A 24,700-nucleotide genomic window follows, 5' to 3' on the forward strand; every position below is an offset into this window, starting at 1 on the left:
GATTTCTTTTTAAATTTCCTACCCTTGTAGCAATATTGGGTTAGAATTTAGGGTTCAATTATTGAAAACTTAATTCCAGTTCCTGCAGGAGAGAAAGGGATGATTGTTAACAGTCTGAACCTTAAGAAAATAAAAAATGGACATCTTCAAAGTCATTTGAGTATAAAATACTTGTAGCCTCTGACATTATTGATAAAGACTTGCGGCATTTTATTAATCAAATTCCATGTGTAGGTCATTTATTCAAGACTAAAGACTTGCATTTAGAATGTTCAATCAAATGGAATGTGTGCTTAATTCTGCAAGCAATTAGCTACCAAACTAGACGTCCATGGAAACGGGTTTCTACTTTCACAGTGTTTGTTGTTTCCTCATCTTCTTCTCAAAAGCTTCAACTGCAACGGACACCATTTCTCCATCGGAGTCACTCACTGATGGCATGACCTTAGTCTCCAATGGTGGCAGCTTTGCTTTGGGTTTCTTCTCTCCTGACAGTTCTACGAATCGCTACCTGGGAATCTGGTACAACAACATCCCCATGCAAACTGTTGTTTGGGTTGCAAACAGGGTAAACCCAGTAAACGATTCCACTGGTGTGTTGAAGATAGAAAGTAGCGGCAGAATTGTGCTCCAAGTTCAGAACATAACAGCTGTTTGGTCGACTAATAGGACAGCAAGTGTTGAGAATCCAGTATTGCAGCTCCTGGATTCTGGTAATCTTGTTGTCAGAGATGGAAACGATGGTAATCCAGAGAAATACCTATGGCAAAGCTTTGATTATCCATCGGATACAATGTTACCAGGGATGAAAATCGGTGTTGATTTAACAACCGGTTTCGATCGAAGACTCTCGACCTGGAAGAACTGGGATGATCCATCTCCAGGCGATCTTACTTATGGTGTAGAACTTGAAGGAAGCCCACAAATGGTGCTAAGGAAAGGCTTACAAAAGTATTCTCTGAGTGGGTTATGGATTGGCAACGGATTTAGTGGGGCACCCAATGTAAGGTTGAATCCGATCTTTTATTATGACTTTGTGTGGAACGAAAATGAGGTTTACTACACATTTTTACTCAAAAACAAATCAGTGATGTCGAGGATTGGTCTGAACCAAATTGAAACTGCAAGGGAAAGGTACACATGGAACCCAGATACTCAAACCTGGCTGCAGTTTGTGACCTTCCCAAGTGACTATTGTGACAATTATGGACGCTGTGGTCCAAATGGGAACTGTGATAGAAATAAACTGCCGGCTTGTCAATGTTTGACAGGGTTCAGTCCGAGATGGCCCGAAAGATGGAACTCATCGGATTATTCCGGAGGGTGTATACACATGAAGCCATTGAACTGCCAGAAAGGAGATGGGTTTATCAGAATTCGCAACGTGAAAACCCCGACACCACAAATTCTTGGGTTAATAAAACTATGAACCTAAAGGAATGCAGGGAAAAGTGCTTGAGGAATTGTTCTTGCATGGCCTATACTAATTTAGATATTTCAACGGGTAATGGCTGCGCCATGTGGTTTGGTGATCTGATTGATATCAAACAATTGCAATCAGAGGGTCTGAATCTTTACATCCGAGTGTCTGCTTCAGAAACAGGTACTGGTTTTCAAGACTAGAACATGTTCTTATTACATCTAGCTGTAATTTTTCGGTTTTTTGTGTGATAAGTAGCTAACATTTGTCCATCTTGACATAATGGCAGATCGGAGGAAAAAAGCTAATGTGATTGCCATCATACTTGCAACTGTAATTGTAGCGTTCTTGGGGATTCTGTTAGTCGTTTGTTACATTTGCAGAAGAATGAGAAAGTTAAAAGGTAACATTAATTATGATCCCCATTAATGTACTCAGTTTCTTCTACAAATACCGAAATCGTTTTTGCTAATCTATGTTACTTGAGGTCGAGTGTGTGAGGGATATGAGTGTTCCTAACACAAGTTTATTTAAGTATTTGGAAGGTAAAAGGAAGCCCCTATTCCATACTCATATGAGAATATGTTACCAAGTGTTTGTGGTATTTTGGTTTTAGCCTTCTAGGAGTTAGCCAAGGAACATGTATAGAAATAATCAGTCGGTACTCGGTATTCACTATAGAAAAAGAGGAAGTGGGAATTCCAACTCCATGTTTTATACTGTTTTCAGATGAAGTTGAAGACAAGAATCTAAATGGTAAAGAGATTAAAGACGAGAATGAAGACATGGAGCTTGCAGTATTTGAGTTTGGGACAATAGCTCAAGCTACTGACAGTTTTTCATTTCGTAACAAGCTAGGTGAAGGAGGTTTTGGCCCTGTTTTTAAGGTGAAAGCTACTGTATTTTAGTTATAGTGACCTATAAGTATATGATTTATTGAAATCTCATTAAAATATTGTAAAACTTTCCAGGGGACACTGGCAAATGGACAAGAAGTTGCGGTGAAGAGACTTTCAAAGAGTTCTGGGCAAGGATTGAACGAGTTCAAGACTGAAGTAAAGTTGATTGCCAAACTTCAGCATCGAAATCTTGTAAGGCTTCTTGGATGCTGCGCTCAAGGAGATGAGAGAATGCTGGTTTACGAATACATGCCTAATAGAAGCCTTGACTCTTTCATTTTTGGTCTGAAAATCATTAGAAAACTTCTCATTGTTTTCACTTCTGGTTCTTCAATGATTAAATAAGATGCCGGACTAACTTGAATGTGTAATTTCTAGATCAATCGAGACGTGAAGTATTAACCTGGTCCATGCGATTCCGAATTATCTGCGGGATTGCTAGGGGACTACTCTACCTTCATCAAGACTCTAGGTTGAGAATTATCCATAGAGATTTAAAAGCTAGTAATGTTCTACTTGACAGTGAGATGAACCCAAAAATTTCGGATTTTGGCTTGGCAAGAACTTTCGGAGGAGACGAAACAGAAGCCAGTACAAATAGAGTTGTTGGAACTTAGTAAGTGGTACTTTTATGCCTTTTCCATACAATTTGATCCCTAAAACCCAATAATAAAATTCATTTTACTTATCTGACAACATTCTGCAGCGGTTACATGGCACCGGAATATGCTACTGATGGGCTGTTTTCAGTAAAATCAGATGTTTTTAGCTTTGGGATTGTATTGTTGGAGGTTATAAGTGGAAGAAAGAATAGAGGGTTTTACCATGAAAATGAAAGCGGCAACCTTATTCAACATGTAAATATCAACAGATACTATTATCATTTACGTTTTCTCAATTAATCTGAAAATGCTTAACAGGTTTGAATTTTGCTGCAGGCATGGAGATTATGGAAAGAAGCCAAGCCTTTGGATGTTGCTGATGATTTCTTAGTAGAGACCGGCGATCTATCTGAGCTGTTACGATGTATACACATTAGCCTTTTATGTGTACAGACTCATCAAGAGGAGAGACCAAGCATGTCATCCGTGGTTCATATGTTGGGAAGTCAAAATGAATTGCCTACGCCTAAACAACCCAGTTTCTTGTATACCAAAAAACGATTGAAAGCAGATTCATCCCCCGGCATCGACGGATCGTCTTCGAGAAACGAAATAAGTTTATCTTTATTTGAGGCTCGATAAGAACAGATTTATTGGTTTTTCAGTCTATTATGCTACAAAACATCAGTAGAAATTTCTGTCTCTCTTGATGCTTGGGGCGGTTCCTCCTACAAATTCCAACCGATTATATTGTTCCCATATTTAAAATCCAATAGAAAATATGTATGATTGTTATGTTTATTTCATTTAGAAGACATACCTTGTAGCCAAGCAATAGATTAAGAAATTAGCCAGGACGATGCTCCTTTGAAAATTCTAAATTCTCATATAATATAATTTCTTTTATTTTTTTATTGATAATTTATTTTTATTTTCTAAAATTTTATAAATTTACTCCGATGCAAGACCCCTTTTTTTTGTTCGAAGTCCATGAAAGACTTGACTTTGGTTCTCGACCGTGAAGAACGGCATGTTTTTTAAATGCAGTCTGAATGGTTCTTGGTCAGACTTGACTTTGGTTGACTTTCAATGAAGCATTTATATATTTTCTAAATTCAAAGTATCTAGTTAAATGAAATTTTCTCTCAAATCTGTCTCAACTCAAATATGATGTTATTTTCCCGCAACGGAATTTCATACTTTAAGTCGAAATTATTGTGACCGAGACAAAACGATTTAAATTACTCTGATACTAATTTATTAAATTCTCTAAGTTTTGAGTTCAAATCCATTAGGAACAAAATTTCTCTTCTTCTCCCATAGGTAGAAATTGTTAAAAGAAAGAAATCAAGCCAGAGTTTTCCTTGTTTGTGTACATGATCAAATCTTATTGGCTTAATACAAAAATAAGTGCATGATTAGTGTTTAAAGAATTTTTCGTTAAAAGTAGGTGTCTAATATTTTCTCAGTTATACTTTTAGGTGTCTACCATATAATTTTTAATTTTTTAATAATAAAAATAAATAAAAGTTTAATTTATTTACAAAAAACCCAACTTTTTTACTCAAAATATAAAAAACCCCTAAAAAATAAAATCTCTCATTTAAACCCCATTATCAACCATCGCCGACCATCTCCGGCCACCATCGCCATCATCGAATGGTCACTGTAACACCCTAAACACGATTAGGCCTAAAGTATCACACTGGGCCACCAAAGCAACCCCTGATTTCAAAACCTGTTCATTTCCTTTTCAAACATACTGAATGATATAAAAAAAACATAAATAATTGTTATAAAAATATTTTACAAAACCATAGCTCTGTAACACATAATTTAAACCAAAATAGTACAAACATTGAGTTTAATGAACTGAATACATGAGTAAGGTCCTATGAATACATATGCCCACTAAAACTACAATATAGTACTCTGTTGGAGATGCTAAAAGTCATGCTACGATGGTGCTCCACAAATTGCTCAAGCTACTAACCTACCAATGGAAACATCATAAGGCTGAGCTTACAAAGCCCAGCAGAATCTAGAGCAACATAAGAATTTCATAAACAAAAGCATGCTGAAGACATGACAATAAGCAATAGGTACGTGCATGACCTAGATCAAGTGCTACCCACTTAAAACTTTACTGCTCTATCACTGAAGTATGAGTCTCACGCTTCCCTTAATCCTATGCTAAGGGCCTCGCCATGAGAACATCTTTAAAGGGTCCTAACCCTAACGACTAAACATATTATATATTATCTAAATGCGACACTGATATTCCCGTGCATTATCTAAATGCAAACCTGACATACTGTGCATTATCTGAATGCAAATCTGACTAGCATCTAATCTCACATAACTATCAGATACTATTTATTGAGGGAGCCCCCGGTGTCACATAGCATCGGTGTAATTCCCACAAAAACATACTGAATGATCTTCTGGTCCTCACATAGCCATCAGGTAGATCATTGAAGGGGAACTCGTGGTCACATAACATCGGTGCAATTCCCGCACAAACTGAAGCATTGGCTCAGTCTCACATGGCCTTCAAGCCAAGCTTTTACATATCTGGAGTATTAAACTGATGAGACTGTACGTGCAAAACTGACACAAACAGACATGAGGTAGGTTTGGTGGTGAGGTCGGAGAATTTTATGTGCATCTCAAAACACACCCCAACCTACCTTGAATATGAAATAGCCAATGAGTAAGAATAAAAATTTACGTGCATCGGAAGGTTACTCAATTGAACTAAACTGACATAACTACACATGCATATCTAAGGCCCACAGGCTACATAACACTGACATTGCTAACTGACAAGCGTCATTTTACTCATCAAAATAAAATAATCATCTTCAAATAAAATAAATAAGTACTATAATAAAGAGGGTCGATCCACAGGTAAATTGGAATTTCTTATGTAAATGTATGTCGATTTCAGACCAGTAAGCTATAACAAAAAAATGGGTAGACGTGACTGAGATGAAGTAGAATAAAATGAGACAAAGTAAATTAAATAAAATTGAGAAGAAGCAGTAAATTAGGAGAAGATGAAATTAAAGTTGAAAAACAATAATGAGAAAAATCGCCTTGAGCTAGCTTTGTTTCAATTTCATCGATCATCGACATAGATTTTTGCTTTGGGATTCATATCAGTTACAGTCTACAAGGCCAACCCATTGTAACTTTCCATTCTCTCATGTAATCGATCTTTCCAAGTATCTCTTCGAAAGATGATTCTTGAGTGGATTAACCACAACTATTGTCATTAAAATAACCAGATTAAAAACTAGAAATGTCTAAGTCGGATTATGTTGTCTTGTCGAGAATCAAATCCGATGTCGTTTTTCCTTAGCGGACCACCGTTAAGTGTATTCACAGGAAGTCAAATTGCCACTGGCCAATCTTTCCTCCCAACTATATATCTAAACAACATCTAGACCAAGGAGCTCTTTTTGATTTGAAAGTGTTTAAAACTTGTAAGGAAGGTTGATTGCCAAACTAATAAACCAGAAAACAAGAATGTTTCCTGAAGGGAATTAAGTGTTGTTCAATTCTCACTTATGGAACTGATTCATTGCTAGCTCTCGGCTATAAAGAAATTAGCTAAGTATGATATGATTGATCATACTTAGCATATTTTTGCAAAATAATAAAGACTTCGAAAATAAAAAAAAAGTGAAAAAGAAAAGGAAACTTTAATTAAACAAAGTAAAAATTCAAGACAAAAGATTATGATAGATAGCTCTCGAAGCCTTACCCGTGAAGGGTATTTATAGGCTTCTAATTACCAAAAAATAACAAAATAAAATCCAAAATAATAAAAGTGAAAATATAAATGTTTTTAATTTCAAATTTAGAAACTGAATTTCCTAAGATATCTCCTTAGATTGTGCTGATTGGGTTACTTCCAAAATCTTCTAGAAACGGCCACATCAGCTTTGCGTTGTGCCTATATCTCCAGCCATGACCAGAAAATAAAAAAAAAGTTGTAGAATGCACCCTTTTACTACAAATTCCAGTAAACAAGTCATTGCACAAAAAATAAATGAAACATCCAAATCAACAGTGAAAAATTCATAAAGCAAGAGAATCAATAAGCAAAAGTGTCAATTTTAAGCACTCATCACTAACCCGCTCCTTGAGTGTGTTCGAGCCTCGCACCCTAGTTAGCCCTTAAAGTGCCTCACACACTGGTAATACCCCACTAGGGCAACTAAGGTAACCTAGGTATACCTTAACATAGTTGGACTCACTAAAGTGAAGTCAACATCACTCTAACTACTATCTTCGTCGTCCTCTCATCTAGAACGTTATGTGAATGCTTATATATTATATGAAGAATTGGCTAGCCCGATATCTTGCTCAGGTTCCTTTCTGAGTAATGGTACTCTGTTCGACCTTATCGTATTTCCCTTCAGAACTTTTTTATTTGGAAAAGACAACTTACTTTTCTTGGGTTTACAAACATTTGCGAAGCTCATGCTTTTCACTATCACTAAATTTGACATAACCATTGTACCACTTATCGGATGTATATTGTAACGATCCTTGATCCCAACTATCCATATATGTCCTTGATTGAATATACTTTGATGTATTACACTTAATATGGTTACACCCGATGTAACCTACTATTATGAGTGTTCCTTGGTAAGCTTGGTCATTTATGTCCCTCAAGGACTAAGTCATACTATTATGGATCATCCTTAGCTCTTACGGACCTTAAATGGGTCAAATATGATCATCCAAAGTGAGTAGTATCGATACTCTACTTGTAGTATTGATACCCTATGGTCAAGTATCGATACCCCTATAAGTACCGGTACCAAAAATGCATTATGTTGTGAAAATGGGGCTTCAATTTCGATACTGTCACCCTGCAGTATCGATACCCCCTTGGCAATATCAATATCCCAGCCTAAAATCCCTAATTTTTGACCTAATTCATCCAATATCAGTATTGTTCATCTCAGTATCGATACTCGAACCTTGAAACAGTTATTTTAGGCTTGAGAATCACTTAAAAATCACCCAAAACGGCTTAGTTTGGTTTCTAAACTTATTTTGAAGCTTTAGTAAGATGTTTAGGTTCTTAAGGTGTCATAAAAACTTGTTATTAACACCTAAAACATGATTTGCTTGAGAAATCAAAGATAAAACCTAAAATGCTCAAATCACCAAATCTTAGCAAATACTTGAACTTTATGAAAGGTTAATACTCCAATGGATTAGAAATACACTACCTTGATGTTAGAAACTCGAAATAAACCTCCTTTTGCTAGCAAGCACTCTCATTTTGATTTTTCACCCCTTTCCCTCTAACCAACACAGATGCAAAGATTTTCTTAACATAAGAAAGTTATGGTGAGTAAAAGGAACGAATTTGAAGATTATTAAAGTTGGGGAAAAGAGTTCTTACCACCAATTGATGCTATGAAGACTAGGTGAAGAAGAGAAGGAAGAAAATGAAGAAGAAATGGGAAAGCCCTCATGTCTAAAAAAACAACTTCCATTTTCCTCAATGGTCTAATTACACTTTTAGTCATTTGCATTTTGTCTCATAATTAAATATCCCCTTTTTATGACTAATTGGGCCCCAAATGCAACCCAATTAAGCCCAACAACTTAATTCATAAAAACCCACAAGGTTCACTTACCTCTCAGGTAAACTCAAACTACCAGCTCGGAATTTAGGGTGTTAAAGTCACTCACACGTCGCCACCCACCTATTGATCAATTATCGTCCTTACCGTCACCCAAAAATACCTAAATTTAAAATCTCCAATATCCAAAGCCCCAATTCCCAATTTTAATATTTTAACCTAAACAATCTCCGACCATCATCATCATTTTTAAATGGTTGGGTTTTGATCGGAATTGCACGATGGTTTGAATGATGGCAGTGATGTGGCTTATGGACGTCGGAATCGTCAGAATCGACTAAGAACTGCGATAGTGGCTTAAAAATCGATGAAACTTTGAACTCTTCTCTACGGAAAACGATAACATCTTATGATGAAAGGTCAACGAGGGTTTGATAGGGGGTCGATGTTGGTACCGATGATAGTGGCGGTGATTGTCACCGCCGACCGGCAGGCAGGCATAGAAGGGGGAAGGGGGGCTGCTGCATGGGAAGGGCTTTTTTTAACAAAAATATTTTAATTTTTAATTTTTTATAAAAAATCTCAAAATTATCAGAACGTGACACATGTCACTTAGCGGAGATATTTAACAGCAATTAACATATAGACACCTAAAAGTATAACGTTGGAAACATTAAACACCTATTTTTAGTAAAAAAAATTCTTTAGATACTAAAATATTTTTTTGAGGTATAGTTTGGACACTTATTTTTGTATTAAGTTAATCTTATTTGACCCAATATTTATGCAATCTCTAGAATATTGAACACCTTGTCGTTTAAGTTATACTGCCTATAAATTATATTTTTGATGCAACCAGCAAAAGTTTAAAGGAAATGAACTCTGAATGGTTCTTGGTCAGACACATAGTTTCATGCACATAAATTATTGCAAACTTAATTTCAGTTCCTGGAGGAGACCGAGTTATGTTTGTCAACAGTTGAACTAAAGGAGATAGAAAAGCATCTTCAAAGTCTGCTAAATATAAAACACTTGTAGTCTCTGTCAGTCATAACTGTTTTAAAAAAAATAATATTTAATTGTATTTTTAAAAAACAATTATGACACTGTCATTATAGAGTCGATGCTTTTCTATGACACTACAAGGAGAAAGATGAGCATCTTCAAAGTCTGTTGAATATAAAACACTTGTACTCTCTGTCTTTATAGTCAATGCTTAATTCTGCGAGTAATAGGCTACCAGACTAGTCATCCATGGAAATGGTTTTCTATTTCTACAGTACATGTTGTTTCCTTGTCATCTTCTCAAAAGCTTCGACCGCAACCGACACCATTTCTCCATCGGAGTCGCTCACTGATGGCATGACCTTAGTCTCCAATGATGGAACCTTAGCTTTAGGTTTCTTCTCTCCCGGCGCTTCTAAGAACCGCTACCTTGCAATCTGGTACAACAATATCCCTATGCAAACCGTTGTTTGGGTTGCAAACAGAATAAACCCAATAAACGATTCCACTGGCCTGTTGAAGATAGAAAGTAGTGGCAAACTGGTGCTTCAAGTTCAGAACACAACTGCTTTTTGGTCTAGTAATACGACAGTAAGTGTTGAGAATCCAGTGTTGCAGCTCCTGGATTCTGGTAATCTTGTTGTCAGAGATGAAAGGGATAGTAATCCAGAGAATTATTTATGGCAAAGCTTCGATTATCCATCAGATACGTTGTTACCAGGAATGAAGATTGGAGTTGATTTAAGAACTGGTCTCGGTCGAAGACTCTCAGCCTGGAAGAACTGGGACGACCCGTCTCCAGGTGATCTTACTTTTGGTGTAGACCTTGAAGGAAACCCAGAAACAGTTATATGGAAAGGCTCAGAAAAGTACATACGCAGTGGGTTATGGAATGGCAATGATTTTAGTGGGTATCCAAATTTAAGGTGGAATACCATCTTCGATGACGATTTCATCTGGAACGAAAATGAGGTTTACTTCATACAGTACCTCAAAAACAAATCAGTTCTGTCGAGGGGTGTTTTGAACCAAACGGACAGCGCAAGAGAAAGGTACACATGGAACACAGGCACTCAAACCTGGCAGCTGTTTGGAAGCATGCCAATTGACAACTGTGACAAGTACTCACTTTGTGGTCCAAATGGCTACTGTGATAGCAATACGTTTCCGGCTTGTCACTGCTTGACAGGGTTCAAGCCGAAATGGCCCGAAAGATGGAACACATACGATTATTCCGGAGGGTGTATACAAAGTAAGCCGTTGAACTGCCAGAAAGGAGATGAGTTCATCAGAATAAGAAGAGTGAAAACCCCGGAGGCCATACATACTTGGGTTAACAAAACTATGAATCTCAAGGAGTGTAGGACAACGTGCTTGAAGAACTGTTCTTGTATGGCGTACGCTAATTTAGATGTTACGAGAGGAGGCCGTGGCTGCGTCATTTGGTTCGGTGATCTAATTGATATCAAACAATTCGAATCAGATGATGGACAGGATCTTTACATCAGAGTATCTGCTTCAGGTAATTGTTTATAAAACTAGAACATATCCTTATTACTGTGCTTCTTATTCGAAATTGATGATGGCAGAACTGATGAAAAAGGCTAAGGTGAAGCTTGGCATCATACTTGCAACAGTAATTCCTGCGCTTTCGGGGTTTGCTTTAGTCCTTTGGTATGTTGGTAGAAGCAGAAGAAAGTTAAAAGGTAACACATTAACACCAACAGTAATTGATAATGAATGGTTTTGAACTTTTAATATGATCTGAGAAACAGAGCCTAATGGTCTACAAACCAAGTGTTTGGGGCATTTTAATTTTAGGTGTTGTTCCAGAAACATGTATATAAGTCGATGATATAGAAAAGAGGCAATCGGAATTCCAATTCTATGTTTTATACTATTTTCAGTTGAAGTTGAAGACAAGAATGTGAACGATAAAGAGAATAAAGACGAGAATGAAGATATGGAGCTTGCAGTTTTCGAGTTCGGTACAATAGCTCAAGCTACTGATAATTTCTCATTTCATAAAAAGTTAGGCGAAGGAGGTTTTGGACCTGTTTATAAGGTAAAAGTTGCTGTATTTTATTATAGTGATCTCTATGTACACAATTTTGTTCAAAGCTTATGAAATTATTGTAAACTTTTCCAGGGGACACTTGCAAATGGACAGGAAATTGCAGTGAAGAGACTTTCAAAGAGTTCTGGACAAGGAGTGAACGAGTTTAAGAATGAAGTGAAGTTGGTTGCAAAACTTCAGCATCGGAATCTTGTAAGGCTTCTTGGATGCTGCATTCATGGAGATGAGAGAATGCTGGTTTACGAATACATGCCTAATAGAAGCCTTGACTCATTCGTTTTTGGTCTGAAAATCATTCGAGAAACCTCTCAATATTATCACTTTTGCTTCTTCCATGATCAAATAAGATGTCGGACTAACATGAATCCACACCTTGCAGATCAAACGAAAAACAAAGTATTAACATGGTCCAAGCGTTTCCGAATTATATGCGGGATTGCTCGGGGGCTACTCTACCTTCATCAAGACTCAAGATTGAGGATTATTCATAGAGATTTGAAAGCTAGTAATGTTCTACTTGATAGCGAGATGAACCCAAAGATTTCCGATTTTGGCATGGCAAGAACTTTCGGAGGAGACCAAACAGAAGCCAATACAAACAGAGTAGTGGGAACTTAGTAAGTGTACTAATTTTATGCCACTGCCATGCTATTTGTTCGATTAATCTCACTAAGAAAATTCATTTTCTGTATCTGACAATGTTATGCAGTGGTTATATGGCACCAGAATATGCTTCAGACGGGTTGTTTTCGGTAAAATCGGATGTTTTTAGCTTCGGGATACTATTGTTGGAGGTTATAAGCGGAATGAAAAACAGAGGGTTTTACCATGCAAATGAAAGCGGCAACCTCATTGAACATGTGCATTGTCAACAGTTACTAATGTCACTTTGTTTTCTCACTTAACTACAAATGCTTAAAAAGTTTGAATTTTGGTGCAGGCATGGAGATTATGGAAGGAAGGTAAGCCTTTGGATATCGTTGACGGTTTCTTAGTAGAGACCAGCGATCTATCGGAGTTGTTACAATGCATACACATTAGCCTTTTATGTGTACAACAACATCCTGAAGAGAGACCCAGCATGTCATCCGTGGTTGTGATGCTGGTAAGCCATAATGAGCTGCCTTCGCCTAAACAACCTGGTTTCTTGTTTTGCAAGAAACCCTTTGAAGCAGATTGTTCATCAGGCGACTACGGATCATCTTCGAGAAACGAAATAAGTTTATCATTAGAGGCTCGATAAAAGATGGTTGTATGGTTCATTCAGTCTGTTATTCTCCAAACTATCAGAAACAATATCTGTCCCACTTGAAGCTCAAACATTTATAAGTTGTTGAATATGTACTTGCTTTCTGCTACAACTGGCAATATCAAGAGCTATCTGGTTTTACCTACATTTTTTCATAATTCATGATTAGGTTTTTCTCAGATTGTACATGCAATTCATGGTTGATTCAATAATTGTGCAATTTAATTGATATAAAATCAATTTAATTGAAAATTGGATAGATGAGGAACTCGTTGATGAATTAGAGAATAGACATGCAATGCATGACAGAGGTCATACTATTCTAAACAAGCTTGTAAATAATTGCTTGTTAGAGAAGGTAATGATCGACGATGTTGAAAGAGGAGTGAAGATGCATGAAGTTGTGAGAGACATGGCATTGTCTATCAAACGATGTAATATCTTTATGGTAAAAGCTGGTATGCAATTGGAGGAAATACCAAGTGAGCATAAATGGAAAGAATCTCTTGAGAAGGTTTCCTTGATGAATAATTCAATATCCGAAGTTACTTTAACATCGCCAAAATGTCATAATTTGTCAACCTTGGAAGGATTTTAGGATCTTTCTTTGAGCACATGCATGGGCTAAAGGTTCTAAATCTCTCTCATACTGGAATTTCTGATCCGCCCAATTCCATTTCGAACTTGAAAAATCTTACTGCACTTGTCCTTAGATGGTGCCGTCAATTACATTACATGCCTACACTTGCAAAGCTGACGGCATTGAAAAAGTTGGATATTTTTCGTACAAAAATTAAGGAAGTCCCTCATGGTATGGAAATGCTAGAAAACCTCACATATCTTAATTTGTATTCTCATGATCTAAAGGATCTACCGACAGGAATGCTATCGAGGTTTTCTCATGGAAGCTTGGTTTAATATAGAAGGAGAGGAAGTGGCCAAACTGAGAAAGGTGGAGATTCTTTTAGGAGCTTTTTGTGATGTGCAAGACTTTGAAGGATATGCATAGTCTTTATTTGGTAAAGGGCCAACCAATTACTGTCTTGGAGTTGGATCACCTCCGTCAAGCTACTTTGAGAACCATCCTTGGTTTGACAATATTGAGAATGTTGAAGTTGATAAGGAGGTATGTTTTATTAATTGCAAGATGGGGAACGAAGTTTTTGTGTTTCTCCCAAAAGACATTAAAACCCTGACTGTTGAGAGCTGTCAGAATATCAGAAGTTGGAGCAATTTTTCTTTGTTCTGTGAAGCAAATGAGGTGAAGTCATGTTCTATTGGCTGGTGTGAAGACGTCGAGTGTGTGGTTGATTTGTCATTATCGTCTTGCAACTCATTGCGGAATGTTGAGGTTCTACATCTTAGAAGTTTGTGGAGCTTGTGTGAACTTTTAAGAGGAGTAACAGAACTTTCATCTACATCTCTCACTCCAACACCACCAGCCGTCTTCTCTTCTATTAAAAAATTCTATCTGGTTGGTTGTCCAAGCATAAAGAAATTGTTTGCAGTTCATCTATTGCAGGGCTTTCAGAACTTGGAGCATGTTGAAGTCAAGTATTGTAAAATCCTGGAGAAAATAATAGCAGAAGAAGAGGGAGAAAACCAGAAAGTAGAAAAATGAGGTTCTGAAACAACATTTGCTTTCCCAATTAAATACATTGCACCTGATCAAGTTACCAGAATTGAAGAGCATTTGCGATAGTGAACTCAGAATCCCTGTCGAGTCTCTCTGCTATCTTTCGATAATAAAGTGTTCAAAGCTAAGGAAGATCCCTTTTTCCATTCCCCTGCTTGAACCTGGACAGCCATCCCACTTTCCATCGAGTATGGCTATTTTCATCCAAGAAAATGGTGGAAACTAGTGGAATTTGATAATACCAATGCTAAGGATGCCCTTTCACCTCTTGTTTTAGATTATTCTTCCGAGGAGAGAGAGTGAGTCTGGTGAAGTGATAGCAATCACTGATGAGTATTGTTCCTTTTTTTAGGGGGCTAAGTTGTGTATTTGTATTATCCAAGAAAGCAGTGTTCTGCTACGTATAACTCCCTGTACAAAATATGAGATTTGCAGTGATATCTGTATCTATTTGTGCGGTATAAAAGACTGAATTATTCGTCTCTAAAATGTCAATGTTCCACCATGTTTGCTTTGTTTCAACTCTGTTGAATATGCCTAGTTATTTACTGGTCTTCATGTTATAGATCCCAATACTTGATCTATGTCATTTTATTTATATTAAAATATACATGATCAGGAGTGATTTAGTTACTAACCCGAGTCTTATAGGGAGAAGGCATCCCTTTTATCTTTGAAACCATTCAACAGATTCTATGTTTAATCATGGGAAAATGACATGTTTAATGCGAACTAACATATCCACCAAAAAGGAAACTTGAGCTCAATTTCTTGCCCTGGAAGAAAGGCCTTTTTATTTTACCACCTTCCAAAATTACAGATCATCACCCTGGAAGAAAGGATAAGGATAAACCAATTTTTTTTCAAGAAATTACAAATCAATGTGATTGAAAAAGCTGTAACTAGCTGTAAATGTTGACATGCTGACCGTTTTCCCTGCTCAATATTCAATTATTTTTTCCCCAGAAAGGGTAAGCCGCAGCTTTCATCAAATCTCATCATGCAATTCAATTCCAGGATTTGTTGAAGCTTCCACATTCTGTAGATATCATCATTTCTGGGGAAAAAGAACATGAAAGATGGTCCAAGAAAGATGGTCCAAGAAAGAGGACGCCACCCCCTTATTTCAGGCAGGCATTACTCCTATTTTAGCAACATAAAATGCAATGACATTGCCACTAATTAAAATTTCTTTTCAATGACATCCTTTATTTTTATTGGACCCATAATTCCATTAATCCTCGCAATAAACAAAATTATAAAAAAATAATTTATAATCCAAATCCAACAGCCCTGATTTTACCTTTCTAAGTTTTGCCGTCCACCATTCCACCAAATGCAATTAAACTTATCCTTTGTCCCCCATATACTTAACACAAATATCTTGTTTTGTTTCTAATTATTTACCCAAACCTTTTCAATCTTTTTCTAGAATAATTGCATCACATGTCCTCAAAGTATGACTCTCATTTTAAATGATCCCTAAAATTTTTCAATTTCATCCTAAACCATGAATATCATTCTAAATTAGTCCTCAAAGCTTTGAACATTTCAATCATCCCTAGACTATGGCCTCATTCTAAATTGATCCCTAAACTTTTTGAGTATTCCAATTTCATCCCAAACTATACGTATATACTAATCAATCTCTTGTTAATAAAATCGTTAGGCCAAGTTATATTATTATATGTTTTGGGGGAAACAAAATTTAGGTGAAAATATGATAACTCCGTAAAAGACAATATTTAGGGCATTTTCACTTAAGTTATTGGTCGTCTAGGCACATTTAGGTTCATATAGATACATTTATGAGCATATAATTGCATTTGGTGATTCTATTTGTCGTGGCATATTTTCTGTAAAGGGTGTTGTTTTACGGGAAAGGTTGTGTTTTGCTGATGATGTGCAGGTTGTTGAAGCAAAGGGTGAGCATGGAGAATTGCTGCAGCATTCCCAAATGGTGAGAAAGGAGATTGCCAAGGCAATTTGGGATGACTCTTGTGCGCAGAAAAGGACAAAAAATGACGAATATATTTTTATGGGAGCTGTCAGCTGTCCATGTTTGCATGTGAATATCATACTCAGTTGTTATTTTTGGAACCATGACAATGTGGTAATCTCCATAACCAACCTAGAGGGAGCGGTGTGCTACGCGTCCGAGAGAGGAGCTAGCCGCTAAGGTGACATTCGTGGTGGTCCGAGGAACTACCGACAGCCGGCGTTGGGAGTTTTCCTCCATCCTTGTGCTTTTGTTTTTACTCGATTTATTGGGTTGTATGGAACGAATTATTCTCCTTGAATATTCGAACCCCACCATGAAACTAAACTTTATTTGGTGTGGGTTCTCATGGATGATAAAGTTTTTGTTTTAATGAATGATTTGAGATTTTATGTTTACCTATTTATTTTTCTCATGTGCTTACTTAAGATTGTAGGAGGCATGAGAGTGTTCATTTCTTAAGTATATTACTTAGTGTTCAAGAGAAACTAAGGGAGGATCTACATGAGCAATGGGTTTTAGCTGCTAACTAAGACCTAATCCACCTTAGAGATAAGGATAGGATTTCAACGACTAAAAGGAGTAGTGCAGATTCGATAAGTTAGATATTACTATTCACATCGAGAGGTATTGCCGTGACATTTGCATCTGTCGGGTTCCTTGACTTGAGAGAGCGTATAGACACTTTTAGTAAACTATGTCGAGCAATTAGATTATGAAAAGCAAGGCTTAGGATTCCTTAGTAATCCACAATTCATTCCCACTGTAGCTTGTTTGCGTGAGGATTACCAAGTTATCTTAACTTATCCCCGAATTCTCAAACTATTTTGCCTTATCATTTTAATTGGTTACACTCTAAACATCTCAATTTGTCATAACATTTTCATCTGTCATCCATCCACACTACCATTGAAATTCCACTGCATACATTTTATTTTGTCACAAACATTTCCATTTGCTACCTTTCCATATTGCCATTGCAACTTCATCTGTAACAATTCATTTTGCCTTAGTATTTCCATCTCACTTGTTACCACATTAACTATACTTAGTTATTTTAGAATAGTGCATAAACTTTACTCAAGATCCCTCCAATCCATGTGGAGACGATACTACTCATCACTTTATTAATTGTTCAATGTGTATACTTGGACATATTTCGCGTAAATTTATAGTACTCACAAAATGAGAACATTATAGTTGACACTAATTATATATTTGGATGAATTTGGGTATAAAATTGGAATATTCAAAAGTTTAGGGACCAATTTAGAAAGAGGTCATAGTTTAGGGCTGAAATTCGATTGTTCAAAAGCTTAAGTACTAATTTAGAATAAGAGTCATAGTTTGTGGATAAAATTAAAATATTCAAAAGTTTAAGGATCAATTTAAATGAGGATTATAGTTGGAGACATATGATGTAATTAACTCTTCTATTAAGTAAATTTTGACTAATTTAAATGGATGATTAATATTTTAATAAGAATTTAGTTAATGATAACGATTATCAAGTTTAATTTTATTTTTCATAAGTAATTTATTTTATTATGAAAAAAGAGATCTCAAAATTTTAGATTTTTTTCTAATGAATCTATGTTTATTGTAAGTTTTTTTAAGTAAATGGTTATTGTAGGTCTATTATGGTAACTTAACATTTAAAATTTAAAATAATAAACAAATAAAGTGTCATAAATGGATGAAATTAAAGTTCACCCAAAAAATTTAATTTTAATAAAAATAAATTAAAATGAAAGTTAAATAACAATAAATGTTTCTAGATAAGTAGTAAAATATAGTATATGGCATTATTATTTATGTGTACGACCACATGATGATGAGCGTGACAACATCTCATCATTAAATTCCATATTATTTTTCAAAGAAAACCACCAACCCATATTTTCTAAAATCTCCTTGCATACGGCGGCGTTTTGCTAATCACAAAATTAGCAGCTAATTAAATATAACCCGCCTAGCTCAGTTGGTAGATCGCAAGACTCTTAACTTTGTAGTCGTGGGATCGAGTCCTACGGTGAGCAATTCATAATTACCGGACAACTAAATTGAGAATATGATCAGCTAATTTTTTCATATCGGGCAACTATAAATTGCTCTCCATCTTCCCAGTTTCCCGCATTCGTCAACAAATTGTTCCAGATAATCAAAAAAAAATTTAAAAGCAAAAGAGAACAATTCGATCGTGATTTTCCGAGGAGTTCATCGATGGCAACCAAAGTGTATATTGTGTATGTGTATAATTCTTTCCATCCTTTTATTTATTTTTTTGTGTGAAATGCTGTTGATTGCGATGCTTGACTGAATTTTTATGAGTTTGAGTTTGAGATTCGTGATTATTTTTCAGTTTTAGCTTTCATTTGATTTAATTTTTGAAATTAGTTTATCTGCTTTGATTTGACTCTGGAACTCGGTTTCTTTTTCTGTATAATTTAGCAGAAAGTTTGGAGTTTCATTTAATCTTCCAATATTTAGAGTAGAAATGAGTTTCCTTCGTATAATTGGAATTTCTGGGTCTGAAAAAAAATACGAATTTCATTGTTGAGTTAGAAATTAATTTCGATCGGCTACCAGAGAAATGCAGTATCAATTTGTTTTTGTTTTTTTTTTTCCTGGCGGTTGATTTTATTAGTTAGTCTGTTTAAAAATAACCTCAAAAGTTACGCTTCAGTAATTTGAGATCTCTTCCATCTAATTTTCGTTGGTACTGAAATTGAGCTACTTATGAGGCATGATCAAAAAGGTTAATTCGTAGATTAGTTTAGCTTTCAAACTGATTATGTCTGTTCGGATTGACACGTTAGTAAAATGGGGAACACTGATTAGAGAGTAGAAAAGGAAACTAGCCTAGTGTCAGAAAACCATGAAATCTTAACTGGATCAATTTTTTCACATTTTGTTAAACCATGATTAAAGTGATCGTTACTTGTTGGAAATTTTACGTGTTCCATTATAGATTTCGGTTGAGAAAGGCAATGTTCTTTTTTGTTCAACTTTTGTAATTATTATGCTATCTTAGTAATCAAGGGATTTGTGTACATCTGAGATGACTTGATTGTTGTGGAATTCGGGTTAATTTTCACCAATAATAAATTCACCTTTGAAACTATTATCTAGGTGACTAGTGTGAAACGATTGTACTAAAAATCACCCCAAGGTATATTCCCAGGAAAGAGGAGGGGTCACAATGGTCCCTCTTAAAACCCACTTTCCTTAGACAGAACTACCAAGACAAGTTTTTAATAGGACAATAATTAACAATAACTATACCCGACAATAGCTATTAAATATACATAAAAGAGAACACCAAAATATTTCACTATAGAGGAATATTACAAAGAGAGAAAGAATACAAATAGCCTTTAATATAGAAGAAGCTTATATTTGTGGGATAATAAACTAAGGAGGGCTTTATTTATAACAAAAGAATTTCCCTCCTCCTTATACACAACCAATAGGGACTTTGCCAAAAACCAACAAATCTCCACCTTGGTAAATTCACACACATCTCTAAAAAAACAATCTTTTAATTTGTAACATATTGACAAAGTCTAAACAATGTTTAAACTTGACCGTTACCACTTTTGTCAACATATCAGCAGGATTCTCAGTTATCCGAATCTTCTGGATTATGACTCCACCTTCTTCTAGAATCTCTCGTACAAAGTGATATCGAACATCGATGTGCTTCGTCCTTGCATGGTAAACCTGGTTCTTTGCTAAATGAATATACTCTGACTGTCACAGTGCACTTTGATGTGCTTTTGTTCCATTCCCAATTCACCAAGCAACCCTTGAAGCCAAATTGCCCTTCACCTCTGTAACTGCCATATACTCTCTGTAGTAGACAAAGCCACTGTTGACTGTAAGGTGGACTTCCAACTGACTGGTGCCTTTGCAAATGTAAACACATAACCAGTAGTTGATCGACGCTTGTCCAAATCACCTGCATAGTCTGAATCACAATACCCAACTACACACTGACCGTTTTGTTTGTCCTGCTGAAAGACCAAACCAACATCTACGGTGTTCAGAATATACAGCAGAATCCATTTCACAGCTTGCCAATGCTCCTTTCCAGGATCATGCATATACCTGCTCACAACCCCAACTGCCTGTGAAATATCGGGTCTCGTACACACAATTGCATACATCAAGCTACCAACAACACTTGCATACGAAACTTTTGACATGTATTCCCGTTCTGCATCATCCTTAGGTGACATTGATGCACCGAGCTTGAAATGAGGAGCAAGAGGTGTACTAACTGGTTTTGACATCTCATTTATGCCAAAACGTTTAGTACCTTCCTCAAATATTCTTTCTGAGACAAACAAAGCCTCCCCAATTTCTTATCCCTTGATATCTCCATGCCTAGAATCTTCTTCGCTTCACCAAGATCCTTCATCTCAAACTCCCTGTTCAATTGAGTCTTTAGTTTGCAATTTATGTCTGACTCCTGGAAGCTATCAACATATCATCAACATAAAGAAGAAGATATATATAGGATCCGTCTTCTAGCTCGCGTAAATACACACTGATCATATTTGCTTCTTGTGTACTTCTGCCCTATCATAAACTTGTCAAATCGCTTGTACCACTACCTTGGAGATTGCTTCAATCCGTACAACGATATTTCTAATTTGCACACCATCTCTTCTTTTTCAGCAACTTTGAATCCATCTGTCTGAGTCATGTAGATTTCCTCATCCAAGTCTTCATGTAAAAATGCAGTTTTTACATCCATCTGAACGAGTTCCAAATCCAACTGTGCTACCAAAGCCAACAAAATTCTGATGGAGGAATGTTTTACAACTAGAGAAAATACTTCATTATAAATCAACTCCCTCCGTTTGAGCGTAGCCTTTAGCCACCAATCTTGCTTTGTAGCGGATGTTATTCTTGTCAGGAAATCCATCTTTCTTTGCATATACCACTTGCATCCAATTGCATTCTTTCCATTCGGAAGACTAGCTAGTTTCCACGTTTGATTCTTTTGAAGGGATTGCATTTCTTCATTCATGGAGATCCTCCACTTTTTATGTTCTGAACTTTGGACTGCTTCATTAAAAGTGGCAGGAACGCATCATTGCAATTGGTGATGCAAAAGAGACCATATCAGCATAACGAGCAGGTTGTCTAATGGTCCTCTTCCCTTTCTGAGTGCAATTGATTCATGTTGCTGTGGAGGTTCTTGGGTCTGAACTTCTTCTTCTGACTCTTCTTCTACCAGGAGAGTCAACATCAGTTTCTTTACAGGCTGGGTCAATTCTGCTTCCTTCAAACTCCACCTGTTTGGGAGTTCCATCTGTCAGCTCCAATTTTTCTGAAGTCACATTTCTCAACATGGTAGATCATCAAAGGTAACATCTCTGCTAAAGATTATTTTCTTTGTTTCTGGACACCAAAAACGATAGCCTTTCACACCAGAGGTGATCCCCATAAAGATCGCCTTCTTTGCTCTTGATCCAGCTTTGACTCTTTAACATGGTAGTATGCAGTGGAACCAAACACATGTAAGGAATCATAATCTGTAGCAGGTCTCCAAACCATTTCTATGGTGTTTTACCACCAATAGCAGTCGATGGTAAGCGGTTGACAGATAACAAGCATAGACCAAAGCCTCAGCCCAAAATTCTTTGCCTAAAACCCAGCATTAGACAATAAACACCGAACCTTCTCCATAATATCCGGTTCATACGCTGCCACCCATCTGTTGTGGTGTACTTCTGACAGTGAAGTGCCTGACAATACCTTCCTCTTCAGACCAAAGCCTCAGCCCAAAATTCTTTGCCTAACCCAGCATTAGACAATAAACACCAACCTTCTCCACTAATATCCGGTTCATACGCTCTGCCACCCCATTCTGTTGTGGTGTACTTCTGACAGTGAAGTGCCTGACAAACCTTCCTTCACAGACTTTCAGAAATGGATCATTTTTGTACTCTCCACCATTGTCTGTACGGAGACGTTTGATTTTCTGCCTGTTTGAGTCTCCGTCATCTTTTTCCATTTAAGGAAAAATCCTAGCACCTCATCCTTTGTCTTCATTGGATACACCCAAACTCTCCGGGAAAAATCATCAACAAATGTGACATAATAGTGTGTTCCTCCCAATGAAGTTGTCTTGGAAGGCCCCCATACATCTGAATGAACATAATCCAAAATACCTTTAGTATCATGGATTGTTGTTCCAAATTTCACCCTCGTCTTCTTCCCTTTGATGCAATGCTCACAAAAGCTAATTTACAAGTCCGAGCACCCTTCAATAATCCTTGATCTATGAGTAATTTCAAGGATTTTTCACCAACATGCCCCAAGCGCATATGCCATAACCTGGTTGCTTCTGACTCATGTTCATCAGTAGAAGCTGCCACTGCTGTCCCAACAATTGTACTACCCAGAAAGTAATACACATTGTTTCTTTTTCGGATTACCTTCATTATCACCAGTGCACCAGAGATAATCCTCATAATCCCATCTTTTCCCCTCACTTCTAAACCTTTTGACTCTAAGGTTCCCACAGAGATGAGATTTCTCATTAAATCTGGTACATAATGGACACCTGTTAAGGTTCTGATTGATCCATCCTGATTCCTCAAGCGAATTGAACCAATCCCAAGTGTGTCAAGAGGGGAATTATTTGCTGTGTAGATAATTCCACCTTTTAGTTCTTTAAACTCAAAGAACCATTCTCTGTTGGGGGTCATATGGTGGCTACAAGCTGAATCTAACAACCATGAACTGGAACAACTGGTTGATAGCGTAGCAGCGAATGCGAAATCTGAATCTGCATCATCATACTCGACCACATTTGATTCTGAGACAGCCTTCCCCCTTTCAGGTTTGCCTTTATTCTTTAGTCTGAACATTCTTTCTTCCAGTGCCCTTTTTCTCGACAATAGGCACATTCATCTTTGCTCAATCTGGACTTTGACTTCGATCTCCCTCTGCTTCCTTTATTCTGACATTTGCATCGAGAGGTATTACCGTGACATTTGCATCTGTCGGGTTCCTTGACTTGAGAGAGCGTATAGACACTTTTAGTAAACTATGTCGAGCAATTAGATTATGAAAAGCAAGGCTTAGGATTCCTTAGTAATCCCACCATTCATTCCCACTGTAGCTTGTTTGCGTGAGGATTACCAAGTTATCTTACTTATCCCCGAATTCTAAACTATTTTGCCTTATCATTTTTAATTGGTTACACTCTAAACATCTCAATTTGTCATAACATTTTCATCTGTCATCCATCCACACTACCATTGAAATTCCACCTGCATACATTTTATTTTGTCACAACATTTCCATTTGCTACCTTTCATATTGCCATTGCAACTTCATCTGTATACAATTTTTGCCTTAGTATTTCCATCTCACTTGTTCATACCACATTAACTATACTTAGTATTTTAGAATAGTGCATAAACTTTACTCAAGATCCCTCCAATCCATGTGGAGACGATACTTATCACTTATTAATTGTTCAATTGTGTATACTTGGACATATTTCGCGTAAATTTATAGTACTCACAAAATGAGAACATTATAGTTGACACTAATTATATTTGGATGAATTTGGGTATAAAATTGGAATATTCAAAAGTTTAGGGACCAATTTAGAAAGAGGGTCATAGTTTAGGGCTGAAATTCGATTGTTCAAAAGCTTAAGTACTAATTTAGATAAGAGTCATAGTTTGTGGATAAAATTAAAATATTCAAAAGTTTAAGGATCAATTTAAATGAGGATTATAGTTTGGAGACATATGATGTAATTAACTCTTCTATTAAGTAAATTTGACTAATTTATGGATGATTAATATTGTTAATAAGAATTTAGTTTAATGATAACGATTATCAAGTTTAATTTTATTTTTCATAAGTAATTTAATTTTATTTATGAAAAAAGAGATCTCAAAATTTTAGATTTAATTTCTAATGAATCTATGTTTTGTAAGTTTTTTAAGTAAATGGTTATTAGGTCTATTATGGTAACTTAACATTTAAAATTTAAAATTATATAAACAAATAAAGTGTCATAAATGATGAAATTAAAGTTCACCCAAAAAATTTAATTTTAATAAAAAATAAATAAAATGAAAGTTAAATAACAATAAATGTTTCTAGATAAGTAGTAAATATAGTATATGGCATTATATTTATGTGTAACGACCACATGATGA

At 36.2% G+C, this 24,700-nt stretch overlaps 2 pseudogenes; both read left to right on the top strand.

Annotated features, from left to right (window-relative positions):
- The first annotated feature begins 273 nt into the window (after positions 1 to 273).
- On the top strand, positions 274 to 12,998 carry LOC120179467 (annotated as a pseudogene).
- A 113-nt stretch (positions 12,999 to 13,111) lies between these two features.
- On the top strand, positions 13,112 to 14,806 carry LOC120179468 (annotated as a pseudogene).
- The last annotated feature ends 9,894 nt before the right edge of the window (positions 14,807 to 24,700 follow it).

The sequence above is a fragment of the Hibiscus syriacus genome, unplaced genomic scaffold (assembly GCF_006381635.1).
Source record: "Hibiscus syriacus cultivar Baekdansim isolate YM2019G1 unplaced genomic scaffold, ASM638163v2 tig00112416_pilon, whole genome shotgun sequence".
Classification (NCBI taxonomy): Eukaryota; Viridiplantae; Streptophyta; class Magnoliopsida; order Malvales; family Malvaceae; genus Hibiscus; species Hibiscus syriacus.